The following is an 18,314-nucleotide window of genomic DNA, read 5'->3' as shown; positions in this document are numbered from 1 at the left end:
TGCCTTACCGGTGTGAAGCCTGTAGCAGGGCTCCTGTCCTCAGCTAACTGGGCCATCCTCTACAGTCCTTCCCTTGATAGGAGAAGGAGATGTTTGGCCACCTTTTCGGAACTGCAAGTATTTGATTACCATACAGACTTCAGTTGACTGATAGTGTGTGCTAACCTGTTTTTCTTTGCTGTTACAATGTAGCCAGATACAGAACCATTTTAGCTTTTCTATTACTTTATGTGGATTCACTCCATCTGTTTTGTTTTCTGTTTTGTACCTGCTCTACCAACCATTCTATATTGTCAGTTATCCTGCATTCTGACAGTAAATACCATGTTGCTCATCTCTGTTGGTCTGATCAGTTGGCTGATACCTTTACATATACTTTAAAGCCGTTGTAAACATCAAACATGAAATATGAACATAGTATATCCATACTTGTCTCAATTAAGAGCACTAAGTGTCATTTCTGTCTGCTGACTTCTTCCTGCTATCAGCATGAATCACTTCTGACAAGTTTTCCAGCAGTTGTTATGTGGGGAATCAAGTTATTCCAAGTTGTCATATTCCTGTTGTGGATGAAGCATGGCAAAAGAGAAGGGAGAAAATCAGCTGTAAGAAGATGTCATTGGTATAGAACACCTTGAGAAGCAGAGAAACTAGACTGTGACCATAGATGGAAGCCTCACCCTCTATCACAAGCATAATGCATTCAACATTATAGGATATTTAAACCCAAGGTCAAAATCATTGGCTAAGATCAGCTGCCAAATTCGTGCTGTGTAAAATCAAAGCACGGGTTAGCAAGAGGCACGCATGCCTCAAACCCAGAAGAAGGCAGATTACATACAGTGAAGGAAATAAGTATTTGATCCCCTGCTGATTTTGAATGTTTGCCCACTCACAAAGAAATGATCAATCTAAAAATCGAATGGTAGGTGTATTGTAACACTGAGAGACAGAATAGCAACAAATAATTCAAAAGAGATGCATGTCTAACAAATTATGCACTGATTTGCATGTTCATGAGGGAAATAAGTATTTTATCCCCTTCACAAAACATGACTTAGTACTTGGTGGCAAATCCCTTGTTGGCAATCAGAGGTCAGACGTTTCCTGTAGTTGGCCACCAGGTTTGCACACATCTCAGAAGAGATTTTGACCCACTCCTCTTGGCAGATCCTTTCCAAGTCATTAGGGTTGACATTTGGCAACTCGAACTTTCAGCTCCCTCCACAGATTTTCAATCAGATTAAGGTCTGGAGACTGGCTAGGCCACTCCAGGACCTTAATGTGCTTCTTCTTGAGCCACTCCTTTGTTGCCTTGGCCATGTGTTTTGGGTCATTGTCATGCTGGAACACCCATCCACGACCCATTTTCAATGCCCTGGCTGAGGGAAGAAGGTTCTCACCCAAAATTTGACGGTACGTTGCCCCGGCCATCGTCCCTTTTGATGCAGTGCAGTTGTCCTGTCCCCTTAGCAGAAAAACACCTGCAAAGTAGAATGTTTCCACCACCATGTTTGACAGTTGGGATGGTGTTCTTGCGGTCATAGGCAGCATTCCTCCTCCTCCAACCATGGTGAGTTGAGTTGATGCCAAAGAACTCAATTTTGGTCTCATCTGACCACAACACTTTCAACCAGTCCTCCTCTGCATCATTCAGATATTCAGTGGCAAACTTCAGATGGGCATGGACATGTGCTTTCTTGAGCAGAGGGACCTAGTCAGCATAGTGTGTTACCGATTGTTTTCTTGGTGACTGTGGTCCCATCTGCCTGGAGATCATTGACAAGATCCTCACATGTAGTTCTGGGATGATTCCTCACTGTTCTCATGATCATTGACACTCCATGAGGTGAGATCTTGCATGGTGCACCAGACCTAGAGAGACTGACAGTTGTGTTGTGTTTCTTCCATTTGCGAATGATTGCACCAACTGTTGTCACCTTCTCACCCAGCTGCTTGGCAAATGTTTGGTAGCGCAGTCCAGCCTTGTGTAGGTCTACAATCTTGTCCCTGACATCCTTGGACAGCTCTTTGGTCTTTTCCATGGTGGAGAGTTTGGAATCTGATTGTTTGATTGCTTCTGTGGATAGGTGTCTTTTATACAGGTAACAAAATGAGATTAGCAGCACTCCCTTTAAGAGACTGCTTCTAATCTCAGCTTGTTACCTGTATGAAAGACACCTGGTAGCCAGAAATCCTGCTGAATGATAGGGGATCAAATACTTATTTCCCTCATGAACATGCAAATCAGTGTATAATTTGTTAGACATGCATTTCTTTTTAATTTTTTGTTGCTATTCTGTCTCTCAGTGTTACAATACACCTACCATTCAAGTTTTAGACTGATCATTTCTTTGTGTGTGGGCAAATATTCAAAATCAGCAGGGGATCAATTGCTTATTTCCTTCAATGTATGTATAGGTGACTATGCCTGTACCTGTTGCCACTCACAGTATATTTACAGTGAGCAGTTGAAAGGTGGTTAATAAACAAGAAGTGTTGTCGCAGCCCAGAGTGTGGTGACTGATTTTATTTTCCAACTGATTCACTGGAGTGCAACAAACTGAAATAGCACCTGGGGATTTTGCATCAGAGTTTTGCCGATCCAATCACCTTGAGCAGTCTATCAAAGAATGTAAAGTGAAGCTTCTTTGCAGGGCCAAGCAATATGTTGCCTCTAATGGTGGCCAGCGCTGCTGTTATAAACCACGAGGCCCCATACAGCCAACCTGACAGGCTCCCCCACCACCATCAATTACTATGCTTCAGTTATGAATGAACACAGTGAGGGATCTGCACCAACCACTTATTGTGTTCATTAAGGAAACAAAGGGGCTGGTAAATATGACATAGTTACTGGGCCCTTCCTCCACTCTTCATCCCCAAGGATCCTATTTTGTGCTTGCAACTGCTGGTGAAAAGGAGAGGAGGGAAGTTGGCAGCACTGTGGGGGTGGGAGCACATAGTGGTGCTGGACAACAGGGGGAAATGTATGGTGCAAAGGGAGGGTGATGGGTGTGGTTGGGGGCAAATACTGGAACCGATCCCCTATATGGCTCTCTCTTCAGCAGCTGCCAACGGGAGGAGAGAGAGCCATACAGGGGATCGGTTCCAGTAATTTCACCCCCCCCGCCATGTCCATCATCCTATGTGCCGACATCGAATTCACCCAGCTGCCTGGGCCCCCCTGCTGGCCTGGGCCCTGTACAGGAGGACATGTGGTACCCCCTTATCCACAGCTCTGATGGTGGCCCACCTGAAGTACTTCCCCACTTTTTCTTCAATCCTCTTCAATGCTTTGTTTGCCCTCTGGAAGCAAAAACATATAGTTGATATGGGGCAGCATGAGATTCACTTGTCTCCCACCTATGAGGCAGCAGTGATGCTTTAGAATAGGCAGCATAGACACCCAGTGCTGTAACCAGTGCTGGGACAAGGTCATCCAGTGCCCAGGGCAAAGATGCCAAACTGCGACCCCCCCCCCCACCTCAGTTTATGATGTGCAAACTTAGGCAATCCTACGATCAGCAGTCACTCACTTGTCACTACTGCTGTCAGTCTTGTGACAGAAGGAAGGCACCCCCATCCCTACAGTAAACCATTGCCCTCAGGGCAGCCATCCCTCCCGCCCACCCCTTGTCCCTGCCCTGGCTGTAACATAGGGCATAGAGAGCGTTCTCATCCCTGTGTAGGCTCTAAAAACTAACTTGGAACTTACACAATGATAAATCTCTCTTGTACCTCTTTCTAAGAGGAAAGTAGAATGTCATTTCAATGAGCACATATTTTTAGTTATTTTTGAGTCATAAAGCTTTTACAAGTCAGCATTTTTGTTACTGTTACTGTACATAGGCAGTTTGACCCGTCACCATCAAATCCCAATATTTTTGGGCAAGAGTGCCACAGGTGCAATGCCCTACAATGTTGACAGTAGCCCATAAAAATCTATGATAGGCTAAAATATGTAATGTCAGGACACTTTACCAAGTGGTACTCACATTTAGGGTCAGGGATGTGTTCAGGGATGTATGCTGCGAACACAGGAATTCTGCTTTTGGAGCATACATCCCTGAGTACATACTGCCCTAAACACAAGTAGTGCTCAGCGAGGAAACCTGTCCTAGATTTTGATGGGCTACTGTCAGAGGGACTGGGTGCTGCACCTGTGACTCCTGGGCACCTGAAATACTGAGATTTGATGCTGATGGACCATACCATCCATGTGCATAGGACAAAACATGTAGAGATACTGTATATAGATTTGCCACTGCTCTGAGGAAGGGAGTTCGACTCCTGAAACGCGATAGTACTTTTCACCCAAGAACCTCCGTTGTCAGCGACTGTCATCTTTGGCTCCTTGTCTCTGTTTTTATGACCTTTTTGGTTTGTGAGTATGCATTTGTGATTTTACAATATATTTCCCATATATCACAGTAATGAACGAGGAGAGTGCGCCCTGTTTTATTCTTTTTTTGCCAGCATCAAGATTCCATGATATATCAAGGGTGCAACCTCAGAAAATGCTAGATTCCGTGTTCTCTGTGTAGCATGGAGTTCTGAGCGATGGTTTTTGGTATTTGACCAAGATTTGATGCTGATGGACCATACCATCCATGTGCATAGGACAAAACATGTGGAGATACTGCATATAGATTTGCCTAGAGGCAGGGTAGATTAGCATTATTAGAAGATGGAGTAAAACACAACTCCAGTGAATCACTACAAGACTGGAAACAAACCCTGTGCATATAATGAGAAAATATGCTATCCATTCAAAGCAAACATCTACAAAACCTTAAAGCAGAATAATGCTCACTTTCACTCCGGTGCTGCAGCATCCCAGAGCTCACCTCTTGCCATTGACATCTTCAACCGATCTGCTTCTGAGTACCAGTCATTGGCCATTTTCATTGGCTGGGTCGAGATGCCATCATTCCTGTGCACATATAGCATTTCATTCATCTCAGAATTGCCGAAATTGTACATGCATGTGTGGCTCAGTGTACAGGGCAGACAGGCTGGTAAGGAACTTTAATGCAGAAGAGACATGGGAAGAAATTCAATAACGCTGCTGCGACACTTTTTTGGCATTAATACTTTGTTTTAATATATATTGCGCCAAATTCATGAAGCGTTTGCAACACTTTTGGTTCTGACAGCGACTCGTGCACCAAATTGAGAGCTAAAAATACAGTTCTAAAATGTGCCACTTTTACATGGTGTCGCATTGAATACACCAAATGTAAAAGTGGAGGGTAATGAAGACCAACTCTCTTGGCATACAGAGGGAACAACTGGCTCTGACAGATCTTGCAAAAGTGTCTCTCATGCATTCTAAAAGTGTTGAAGAATGTGTCAAATTCATGTACCTGTCTAGAACTTCTACTTGAATTTGGCGAATGTTGCACCCAGAGGCGTAACTAGAACCTTCATACACAATACGTAGGATGAACGAGCAGAAAGCTGAAGGATGGGTTTCGTGAACATCTGAGTGATGTGAAGAATAAACATTCCACCAATGTATCTAGACATTTCAACTCTTTACATGGTGGTGATTGTTCCATAGTTGGCATCCAAGTGATAGAAAGGGTTAAGACTCCTACTAGACGGGGGGACACCTTTCGTGTTCTGTGCAAACGGGAGGTTTTTTGGATTTTTCATTTGCAGACACGCATCCCTCAAAGGCTGAATGCAGAGTAAGATGTTACTAATTTTTATGAGTTAGGGTCGATTTTCTTTTTCTTTATTACATTAAATTTTTATTATTATATTTAGGGTTGTTTTTGTTTTTTCCCCTTCTTCCTTTCTGTCTGCACCGTACACAATAAGGGTTTTATGTATCCCTGCTTATTATGCCAATTCCAAAGTTTATATATCTGTGATTTGTTCTAGGTATGACGTGTATCAGAGGGGCGTTTTTATTTCTGTCATGTATGTGTCATGTTTTTCAAGTTGTGTCATGTGATTTGTATACTATGTTATTCCTGATTCAAATTTAATTGCCAATTGTCGTCAGCTGTTATATTCTGTTTAAAGCTTCCTCTGATAAGTGAAAATCAGTAATGACTAAGCACGTGTTTGTGTGAAAAGCAGCTACAGCGCCTCTGTCCTGCCTTGTTGCTGTCATGTTCTTATCATATTGCATGTAAAGGATTCCAATAGAAGATTTCATCCACCACATTGCTGTTTGTGCGGCCAACCATTCTGTTTTTCCATTGCATCTGTGATCACGGATCGGGCCAGCACCTGCGTGTCTGTGGAGGGGTTATACAGATTTGGCACTCACCTGGAGCGGATCTTTTGCGCTTTCAGTAGAACCTTCAGGGTCCCAGTGCAAGAAACCATGAAGGGCACCCCAACCCCCGGCTTGGGCCCTTCCCTCTGAGCTCAGAGCTCTTCCCACTTATCCCACGACACTTTAGGCCCCTTACATCCTCTCATAAGTTCTGCAGTGGGTCCCCTTTCTGCTGTCTTGGGCCCCCCACGGTGGCGGAATGCCAGAGCTCAGACGCAAGTATGACCTTTGAAAACCTGGTAATTCCACCAGTGATGTCAGTAGGACTGTGAAGAGTGTCAGTACAGCAGGGTACGGTGTCAATATGGCAGTGCACTTTTGTGAGATGCAGTGGATGTTGTCAGTGGGACAATGGACAGGGTCAGTAGGGCAGTGTACGAGGTTAGTCGTTTTTAATTTTTGTATTTTTTTTAAATTATTTTCTACCATTTTTATTTTATTTTTTTATATATAATTTTATTCTTTATTATTTTTTAAGGAAGCTTCCTGATTTTGTGAAATGCATTGAGGCTTAGTAGTTGTCACTTCCAGTTTCCATCCACATAATTTCTGGGAAGTGAGTTCCGGTCCACAGAATGCACGCCGGCTCAAGGACTGTCAGCGGTGACGCATGGTGTTTAATCCTACCCTACACTTTATGCTAGTGCCGGTCAGGCACAGCTGAATGAAACTGTGATTGGTTTTAATATATTTTCCTGTTTAATCAATAACTATACTACACCATAGAAGTTTCTTCTCTCTGATTGTATGTATGTCATTTCCCATCTATGAGAGAGTATTGAGAGGATCATGATGTTACCTGTTCCATTTTCTCCTTCCTGCTGATGGTTGCAATTGGAAGCTGTGATAGGTTGACTGATTATAAGGATCTTGTAAATTGCTAATCTTACCCCACGTGGTGAATCACTAGATTTGGTTATTGGAATGAACATTTACCTTTGGCTTTTGTGAACACAGTGCACGGGTTCTTTGTGGAGTCATTATATGGACACTTTAGGATTATGGACATATGTATGACCATTTAAATTGGATAATATGTATTGATCACTTTGCATAAATGTTTTTGGGATTTTATTTTAATTAGTAGATCACTGGTATCACCTACGTTAGGAGTAGCATCTATCTTTAATTGTTTTTAGTCAATGGGTATGCTTTTGGGGGGTTGTTATTTTTAGGGGTAACTTGGAAAGGAATTGGGGATGAATGGGATGCTGCAAAAATATCTATGTACAAGATGATGATACTTTCTTCTAACAAGCACTTTAAACATAGTCCTTGTAGAGGCCCGTAATGGCTTAGTTGAAGCAAAGGCACAAACTTCTTACTTTAAAGGATAAGTTCACCTTTCATAACATGTTACATCCATATTCAGGGTGTAACATGTAACATGGTATGATTAGACCGGCCCCCACACCCCACGATACCTCCTGCTAGCTGTCACCATTAAAAAAACCGTGGCCGTGCAGGGCTCTGCCCACCCGGCCATATCACTCATTCACAGTATACTATGAATGGGAAAACTACTAGTCACGGCAGCTTTTGCGTCTGCTTGCTTATAGCACTCCACAGAGCCATGGTAGTCCATTGAGCCTTACTGTCAGTAAGTATCTGCTTGTCCGTACGGGATGCACAAGCAAGCAGATATACTGACAGGTCAGGGGGAAACCTACATGGCACCAGCAATCTACAACTTGAGCAGAGTCCCCTTCTCACTGAAAAATATGGACTAAGCTCTTCAGAATATCAGCCGGTATCCCATTTTCTCTCAGCTGACTCTCAAGCACTAAAGGGGTAGCAACAGCCCACATTCTCTAGGATCTCTCACACAGTCTGTACTCATAATTTCTTCAGACAAATGGATGCCTCCTTCCAATGTCCTCCAGGCACCTCTACCAGTGCTCACAGACCAGATTCAACAAGATATGGTCTGTCAGTCAGGTACCAGGCCTCTTAGCTAACTCAGCTGAGGCCTCATGAACAGCAAGGCACATGGCAGGACTGCCCAGAGGGCAGTAGGCCCTCCAGGCTGGATTCCTCCTCTCCAGGACAAGACAAGAATGCACCAGGTCCCACACTACTTATATCCATTTCCCATCAGCCAGTTGTTCAGGTTCCACTGAGATTGTCTGAGACAGTAAAAATATTCATGCTGCCCATTTACATTACTCCACACCTCACTATGTTAATATATGCTCACTATATAAATATGACAGAGCCTGGTCAGCAGGAGAGTCGGTGGCAGAGTGCTGAGGTGTGATGCTGTGTAGCCTGGGAGAGGACCCCAGAGAAGAGGGGTTCTGCCTCCAGGCTGGAGGAAGGAAGGGAAGCTAACAGACAGAGCTCCACTACCATACAGTCCACTGAGGAAGGACAGCCTGTTAGCCTGTAAGGAAACCAGCCCAGAAAAAGCCTGAAAGCAATTTTTTCCAAAGCTACAGGACACAAGGACAGTGCGAGTACCTCTACACCCCCAGGGGCCTACAGGAGAGAGGGCTGCTAAGTGCTATACCCAACCAGGTCTCCCTGGAACAGTGCTGCAAGCCTGTACTAGAATCTTTTGCTCCAGGATACTCTTCAAAAGACAGTCAGGTGGATGGGTAGTTTCTAGCTGGGGTCTGAAGAAGTAACTTAGAGGGGGCCAAGAGCTCCTCACAGAGACTTTGTTACTGGTTCATGAAGAGACTGATGCCACTCCAGAAGGAGTAGAAAGTGCAAGATCCTACATGTTGTGAAGTTTATCCCCAAATAAAATAACAAAAACAAGCCCATAGACTGGTTACTAACTCTAAATGACAGTTGGAAAAGGCGTGTTGCCTGGCCGAGCAGGGAAATAGGGGGACCCAAAACCAGCGGCTCCTAAGGGGGGTAGCATTACAGAACTACAGAAGAAAAGTAGAGGTAGCACTGTGCAAGGCCCAAGTCGTGACTTAGAGCTTACACAGGGTTGAGAACTAATTTGCTGCCCTATGTAATACCACTGGGTGCCTGAGCAGCCAGTCTTCAAGCACCAGTGTTGTCTCATGGGTGGGAGATGGGTAAGTCTCATGCTCCCCAATATCTGCTATTCCTCTTTGCTCCCGGAGGGCAAACAGAGCAATGGGAGAATGGAGGAAAGGTATGGTCTTCAGGCAGGAAAGCCATTGAAGTCAAATGTGTTGCCTTGACCTTCACGGGGTCAAAGTGAGTGGCTCATCATAGGCTTCACTGCAAAATCCCCAGGTGATATTCCGTCTTGTTGCCCTCTAGTAAATCAGTCATAAAAGAAAATCAATCACAGCATGGATAGCCTCATTAATTATAACACATGGTCTTGGAAACTCCCATTCTCCAATGGATATGTTTGAAGGATTGTATGCCTTTAAATGTAAGCTCATATACTTCTCCACATTGTGGAGCAATGGAGGAAAGGTACGTGCTTCAGACAGGAAAGCCATTGATGTCAAATGTGTTGCCTTGACCTTCACGAGGTCAAAGTGAGTGGCTCATCATAGGCTTCACTGCAAAATCCCCAGGTGATATTTCAACTTGTTGCCCTCTGGCAAATCAGTCATAAAAGAAAATTAATCACAGCATGGATAGCATCATTAATTATAGCACATGGACTTGGAAACTCCCATTCTCCAATGGATATGTTTGAAGGATTGTATGCCTTTAAATGTAAGCTCCTAAACTTCTCCACGTTGTGGTTTTGTCTTTTCCAGATGAATGAAAACATGTCTTTATTTGTACAGGATAAAAGTAAGCTTTTCCCTTTCTAAATGGGATTCTGTTATCTTGCAGGATACTCCTGAGAGGCCCCTGAGATTCCCGGCATGCGTATTTCAACAAAATACTATTTATTCTTAAGAATGTGAGATTTCTGGGCTGACTGTTACTATGGACACTGACACAAACAAACCATACACATTGAGAAGGAGGCAGACAGAAAGAGATCACATGTGAAAGGAAGCAGAGAGAAAATACTGTACAGATACTGCAAGACTGCCTGGGGCTGGATTGAGGCATTGTGCTGTCCTTGGCACACCTGAATAATGATCCCCTTTTGTAAAAACTCCACCCACTGTGACATATTTGCTTTAGTCAATTCTACTACTAAAATGAATTATCGGAGGAAAATATGGCTTTATGCTTAATTTTTAAACTATAAAAATCCCTTATAATTCTCTTAAAATTCTCTACACCTCACTCTTCCAGGTCTCTTGCTGAATTTAATAACGAATAGGTGACATGGGGGAGGGTGATGTATTTCACACTCACCCCCACCCTGCACAAAGTGATCCTCACTGGGCAGGTTAACTTGCATTTAATCCTTTACATTCACATGGGAGCCACCACCAGGTGTTTTAACAGAAACATGCACCGTTCACAACATCTGCTGTAGCAATTCTAATCATCAAGAGTTTTCGCTGCCACACCCAAACAGAAATGTAACAGTTTATCATAAATATGGTAGCCCTGGCAGAAACAAGGATTCATTCATTTCTGATTAAGGACTCATCCAGATGGGTAATCAGACTTGTCCTCCAATCCAAGCTGCTGTCTGCTGAGAGTGAGTCCATCGCAGAGCTGCATGCAGACAGCCCATAGACGTGGATGGACATGCAGCGACTGTACGGACACAATTGCATGTCAAATTTTGACATGCGGGCAGGAGAGTGTGTATGGATGTGAATGCAGATACTGTGTATTCAGATCCATGCACCCATTCCTGGCTTCATGTCAAACTTTTAAATGCAATTATGCCCATGCAGCCGCTGTGTGTCCATCCATGTCTATGGGTTGCCTGCAGGCAGCTTCAGGTGGATTCACACACAGTAGAGGCTCAGATTGGAGAACTGGTCTGATCACCCATCTGAATAAGCCCTTAGAGCTTACAGAGATTCAGCTTAATGATTAAAAAAACCCACAGTTTAATAGAAAAGAACAAAAAGCTCAAGAAAATATTTACGTACAGGAAATAGAGTACAAAAACAGATAATACGCAACAGTATAATAAACGGGTTTTAAAGTGAAAAGTATTTCAAGTGACACTAAACAATATCCTTATTCTCCAAAAATGATCTGTACACATTCTCTACTTAATGGCCCTGCAATCTATTTTTCATTAAATAATTTCTTACTGTGTTTTTCTATATACAGTAATTTGTGAGCTCCAAAACCTCTGCTTTTCACTTGCACTTCAGTTTGTTTGGAATGGGTAGTGCATGTTCGTTGTGGTCACACTACACATCCCATAGTCCATAGTCCCTAGTCCATCTCAGGAACAACCAAGAGGGGGTGGCTACATTCCTACATACAGCAGGAACATGGAGAATGAATGTAACCACCCTCTAACAAGAAGTCAGATCACAGAGGCAAAAAAAAAAAGGGATTTGGAGGAGGATGAGAGCAAGAGAAGGGACTTTTTAAACCATTATTTAGTGTCACTATAACAAAGTTCACCTGGTCCTTGGTTTTGTGCAGAGTACAATTCTATTGCATAGTAGTCCAATGTGGTATACGAGAGTCACCAGCATGACCCTTAGCATTTGATGGAGATGAGCTGTAACTGCCAATAGATGTAGCTTTTTATTGACCTTCTAGATCAGCCTTTCTCAACCTTTTCAACATGAAGGAACCCTTGAAGTAACTTACTGGTCTCAAGGAACCCCTGATAAAACTTACTATATCTACAACTCATAATACATTAATGCGGTGTCAGCAGCCAGTAGATTGTGATCTACCAGTAGATCTTGGCCAGGTGACTAGTAGATCTTGGTCTGGGCTTGCTGACACGCCATCCCAGAGCATCAAGCAGAGTACAATGCAAAGGAACTACTTGTAAGGTTGGATCTGTAGTAGGGAGCAAGAGCCATGTAAATTGATGCCTCCTCTATAGTGCTGCTCCTATGCCCTGTCATGGTTGGTGGGTGTACTAACAGCCAAGCATGACCCATTCAAGTGAATGATCCCGCTCTGCAATTGCCCTGCAACCTTGTGCAGTACAGCAAACAAGGGGTTAAGACGGGTAACATTGTGTTGCTTCCTCACTACCTGCTTTAAGCTCTTGGACCCCGCAGAAGCATGCAGTTGCAGGGCGCTTGCAGAGTGGCCCCATTTACTTGAAAGGGTCTCAATTGACAGATGGTAGCACCTACCAAAAGCAACAGGGGGTGTAAGTCCTGCTGCAGCATGTGTGCCTCAGCAGCTAAAAGGGGTAGGTATTGGGGCAGTAAAACCGTGATTCAACCACATGGTTTTACGACCCCCCAACTTTACATGTGAACAAGCCCTTAGGGTGCAACTGCCGATTACAACTAAGGGCCCGTTCACAGGTATAGTAGGCACTGCTGCAATGCACGCGATTGTGACACGGTAGTACGGCAATTAGGGGTTTAAATCAGGTGTGAGGAGGAAACACTGTGCTCAGTGATGTTTGACTTCTCCTATGTTGTTCAGGTAGATCTCCACCTCTTTAACCACTTGCCTACCGGGTACTTATACCCCCTTCCTGCCCAGGCCAATTTTCAGCTTTCAGCGCTGTCACACTTTGAAAGACAATTGCGCGGTCATGCAACACTGTACTCATATGAAAATTTTATCATTTTTTTGAGACAGATATAGCTTTCTTTTGGTGGTATTTAATCACCTCTGGGTTTTTTATTTTTTGCTAAACAAGCCAAAAACAACTGAAAATTTTGAAAAAAAAAGGTTTTTTTTAGTTTTTGTTATAAACTTTTGTAAATAAGTGATTTTTCTCCTTCACTGATGTGCACTAATGAGGCTGCAGTGATCTTATTAACCCCTTCATGATGGAGGGTAAAAACAAACCTTAACTTCCAAGCCCAATTTTGCACATTTGGCATGTGTTAGTATAACTGTACATATCATCACAAATACTGAGTGTATCCATCCGGATTATACCTTGTTTTTTCAGGACAGATTGTGCTTTTATTTATGGTAAATGGCAATAGATATCTCCTGATTTTTATTATGAAAGGACAACTGGCCAAAATAGTAAAAAAAATACTTTTTTAAACTTTAGCCTTATATGTTTAAGTCACTGCCATGACCCACAAACAGGGGCGGACTGACCATTTGGAAACTCGGGCACTGCCCGAGGGCACGGGGTCAGTAGGGGGCCCCATGAGATGCCCCTGGTACATTTTTCATTGGCTTTTTTGAGTTTGGGCAAGGACACAGGGGCCCCATGATCCCCTATTGCCCGGGGGCCCCATGAGTTGTCAGCCCGCGCCTGCCCACAAATTCTCCTACTCCTGACGATCACAGTGATATCACATATGTGTGTGTAATTTGTTCCTTGTAACATGATATGTATTTTATTTTTTTTTGTTCTTGCTAAATACACTGACACCAACAATAAGGCTGCATTCACACCTGAGCATTGCGTTTTTGAGCGGTTTTTTTTTTGGGGAAGCATGTGGATGCATGTTTTTGTGTATTTTAGTACACCCTTTTAAATCACTTTTGAGCTTTGGTGTTTTTTTAATAGCCAATAGGAAAAATATAATCTGTTTCATTATTTGTTGCTAGTATTTTTGGCTTTTTAATCAGCTTATATATATGTTTTTATTATTATTCTTTTTATATTGTAGCACCACCCCCTTAGGAGTTATTTTCGGGGCTCTCTGTCGCTCTGGACCCCTCTCTGAAAGCCCAATCCCTGCTGACACCACAGTACTCTTCTGACCAGAGTAAATGACCAGAATCACCAGAGAATAGACACACACAGACTGGAGTGAACTGATATGGTGTTTATATTAAACAACACATACAGCAAAATCCCAATCAGTGTTAGCAGGCCTGCTATTCAGAAGTTAACCCAGAACCTCAAGTCTGAAGTGTTTCTACTCCCCAGTGAGCAAAGGAAACTATCAAAGGGTGAGCTAGCGTTGGGCCCTCAGGATCTTATGGCAAGGTTTAAATCTGAGATAGGAAAAGAGTTCTTTAACCACTTCAACTCCGGACACTTTCACCCCCTTCCTGTCCAGACCAATTTTCAGCTATCTCACTTTGAATGACAATTGTGCGGTCATGCAACATTGTACCCATATGAATCTTTTAGCATTTTTTTGAGACAGATAAAACTTTATTTTGGTGGTATTTATTGACCACTAGGATTTTTATTTTTTTGCTATATAAATGAAAAGGTCCAAACATTTTGAACAAAAAGGGGTTTTCTTATAAAATTTTGCAAATAAATAAATAATCTTTCTTCATAAATCTTGCCCAAAATTTATTCAGTTATCTTTTTAGTAAAAAAATAACCCAAATTAGTTTATAACGAAAAGTTATAATTTTTCAAAAATGTTTTTTACATTTTTATTTTATTATTTATGGGTTTTTGGGGTTTTTTTTACATACCGTCACCCTAGCAGTACAGTGTCACTATGACACTGTACTACTTGTGGGGGTTATGAAGGTTTTTTTTTTCTTTTTTTACACTGATTGTTTTTACACCCATAAAAGCTGTAAAAGCAATCATTTCTCCTTCTCTCTGGCTGCATTTTTGCAGCCATTGAGAAATACTGTGAGAGCTGTGATTGGTCACAGCTTGTCACATGGTACAAGGCTGTTGTGAATAGCCTGGTACCTTGTGATCTCTGTGATCATTCACAGATTACACAAGTAGTAAGCAATGATGTCAGAATGTGACATATTGTTTACTACTATTCATGTGATCACTGATTGGCCAATCAGTGATCACATGAATTGGGACCTCACACAGGTTCTGTACAGCAATTGGTGTTCCGCTGTGTCCCGAGCACCAGATCGCGGTGCCGTGCGCTTCCAGGGAGCGCACACAGGCAGTGAATGCGAGAGGATGTTTATAAATGGCGACCCACTTCGGCACTGCTCTCGTCCAGCCGTTTATGTACATGGGCCAGACGGGAAATGGTTAATTAGGGTAGTCAATATCTCTTTAAATGCAGTGAGGAATTTTCTGCGCGCTTGTTGGGGCCCAGTTGATGCACTACAATGATCCAGACTTCTTAAGTTGGAAGAGATGAAGGTGGCAGTCCCGCAAAGGATTAATACAAGGGAAGGAAAAAAAAAAGTAAGAACAAGTACTATCCCTGTAAGTGGCACTTGACTTGGGTAGTGTCTCTTTTAATGCAGGAAGCAGGATGCAAATTTTAGGCAAAACGGTGTCAGAAGTTGGCAGAAGTGCTTACTGGCAAAGGGCAACTCCTCTCTGGACTGCAAAAGCCAATGGCATTGGTGATAGCCATTCCTTAAATATTGTAGGCCGATGGCTAAGGGAACAATTTATGTGGTTTGGCCTGCAGAAGTCGTGCACTGCAGTCAGCTCTGATGTCAGTGTTCACTTGTTTGGTTGGTGTATAGGACTCTCTCACCCGATCTGTGGCATCACTCAGGTTCCAGGGTCTCTCACTGTCGGTAAATGGCCATTCCCACAGGTTATAAGGTCTCACCTGCAGTGTTCAGTCTGGACACAGTGCTCCGAGTCACCTGCTGGCAGAATGTATCCCTGAACAAGTTGGCAAGGCCAACAGTCAGCATCTCCTCCTTGCTTCTCTCCTCCCTAGTTCTGTAGCCTGCTCAGGTACTCCAGCAATCAGCACAACCCTCTCCTCACTTCGGCTCTCTCTCCACTCACCTACTATCCAGTCTCCTGGCATCTGTATAGAAATGCCCTCTCCCACATGCCAGCTCCTCTGGGAAATGTAGTCCTCTGATACAGTTTAGGATACAAGGTCCATGGGTCTGTTCTAGAGTGTGAGTGCCACTGTATTGCAGGACACTGCCATCTTGTGTTTCTCTTAACATCCTGCAACTTACATTATAGCAGGGTGTTACATTATTATTATTTTTTGTTAGGGTAAGGGGTTAGAGTTAAGATTAGGGGTTGGGGTTAGGGGTTAATATTTTAATATTTTATTCAACCCCTAAGTGGTTAAGTGGTTAGCACTTACACCTAGCAACATTAGGGTCATCAGTTTAAATCCCAACCACGGCACTACTTGCCTGGAGTTTGCATGTTCTCCCTGTGCCTGTGTGGGTTGCATCCCACACTCCAAAGACATGCTGGTAGGGTAATTTCTAAAACTGACCCTAGTATAGTAGATTGTAAGCTACTTGAGTGCAGGGACTGATGTTAATGTGTGTGTGTGTATATATGTATGTGTATATATATATATATATATATATATATATATATATATATAAAATTCCAGTATATATCATAATCTGTAGATGCTCTAACTTTGTGCAAACCAATCAATATACGTTTATTGGGATTTTTCTTACCAAAAATATGTAGCATAATACATATTGGCCTAAATTTATGAATAAATTAGATGTTTTATAGCAGAACGTAAAAAATATTGTTTTTTTTTTAATAGTTGGTCTTTTTGTTTATAGCGCAAAAAATGAAAAACCCATTAGTGATCAAAACCACCAAAAGAAAGTCCTATTTGTGTCAAAAAAATGACATACATTTCATTTATGTACAGCGTTGCATGACCACGCAATTGTCAGTTAAAGTTATGCAGTGCTGTATAGCAAAAAATAACCTGGTCAGGAAGGGGGGTATTTCTTGCGGAGGTCAGGTGGTTAATAATAATAATATTGATTATTATTAATGTATTGTCCGGGTCTTTATTTATTATGATTATTATTGTTTTTATTAATAATAATTTATTTAATTTTTGTTTTTAGGGTTAGGGGGGTTTAGGTTAGGGGGTAATTATTACTTGATTTTATTATTACATATTATTTATTTTATTTATTATTATTTTATGATTATTTTTATTTATTTGTGCATTTATTTTATTTATGTAACATTTATTTATTCATTTTTTTTTTACATCTTTTTATTTGAGCAGAAAAATGCTCCAAAAATGCTCGACAAAACTTTTATGGAATTAATAAAAGCTCAAAAATCTGCCCATCTTGGTGCGGAGATGTGAACCATCTCTATTGAGAATTGTTGATTTTTTTCTCTCCTCAAGCGTTTTGGAGCTTCGAGCTACAAATCGCTCAGGTGTGAATGGGGCCTAACACTCGCACTAAATATAAAACCTTTTTTTTCTTACCGAACATTAACATTGCCACTAGCTGCAACTAAAGGCCCTTTCCCACTGATGTGCTTTTGATGTGTTTCCATTATCTTACAATGGAAGGTGCCTTTTTGGTGTGCTTTTGAAAAACTGCACTTGCAGTGTGAACAGTGACATAGGATTTCATGGGAAATATTTTCCATGCGCGTTTGTAGCCCTGGAAAAGGGAAGCAAAAACGCACCAGTGTGAAAGAGGCCTAACTGCCACTAACTGCTACTTGCACTGCCACTAACTGCCACTAAACTGGCACTGACATTAACTGATATATACACTGACATTGACGGAAACTGACACACTGCCACTTACACTGCCACTAACATTGACACCCACACTTCCACTAACACTGCCACCTACAATCAGTGGTGCATTTAGGTTTTGTGCTGCCCTAGGCAACACAAAAATTGGCGCTGCCCCCCCCCCCCGCAGAAAGAACCTGACATTGACCAAGAGCACCCCTGCCCTCTACCCGAACCTTCCACTACCGCTGCCCCCCATACACCAGCAACCATCCCTCATGGCGAGAGACAGAGACACCCACCTTCACAGCTCCGGACATCCCCAGGAACGAAAGTCCGGCTGTGCATACACCGTCAGGGGTGTATTTACCACAAGGCCAACAAGACATTTGCCTACGGCGGCATTTTTCAGGGGGGGCAGCACTGCCCCTTGGAAGAAGGGATGGAAGAAGGGACACTCGCAGCATGGGGACCTGGTGGGTTATGAGAGATGCTGTGGGTTTCATGACAGTGTACAGTGGTGCATTTAAGTTTTGTGCTGCCCTAGGCAACACAAAAATTGGTGGCCCCCCGCAAAAAGAGCCTGACATTGACCAAGAGCACCCCTGCCCTCCACCCGAGCCTTCCACTACCGCTGCCCCATACACCAGGTGCCATCCCCCATGGCAAGAGAGAGAGAAAGGCACTCACCTTCACAA

The sequence above is a fragment of the Staurois parvus genome, unplaced genomic scaffold (genome assembly GCF_062004578.1).
Source record: "Staurois parvus isolate SC_StPar_1 unplaced genomic scaffold, SC_StPar_1.0 ptg000538l, whole genome shotgun sequence".
NCBI classification, from domain to species: Eukaryota; Metazoa; Chordata; class Amphibia; order Anura; family Ranidae; genus Staurois; species Staurois parvus.
The sequence above is the reverse complement of the archived record's forward strand: the minus strand, read 5'-3'. Positions refer to the sequence as shown.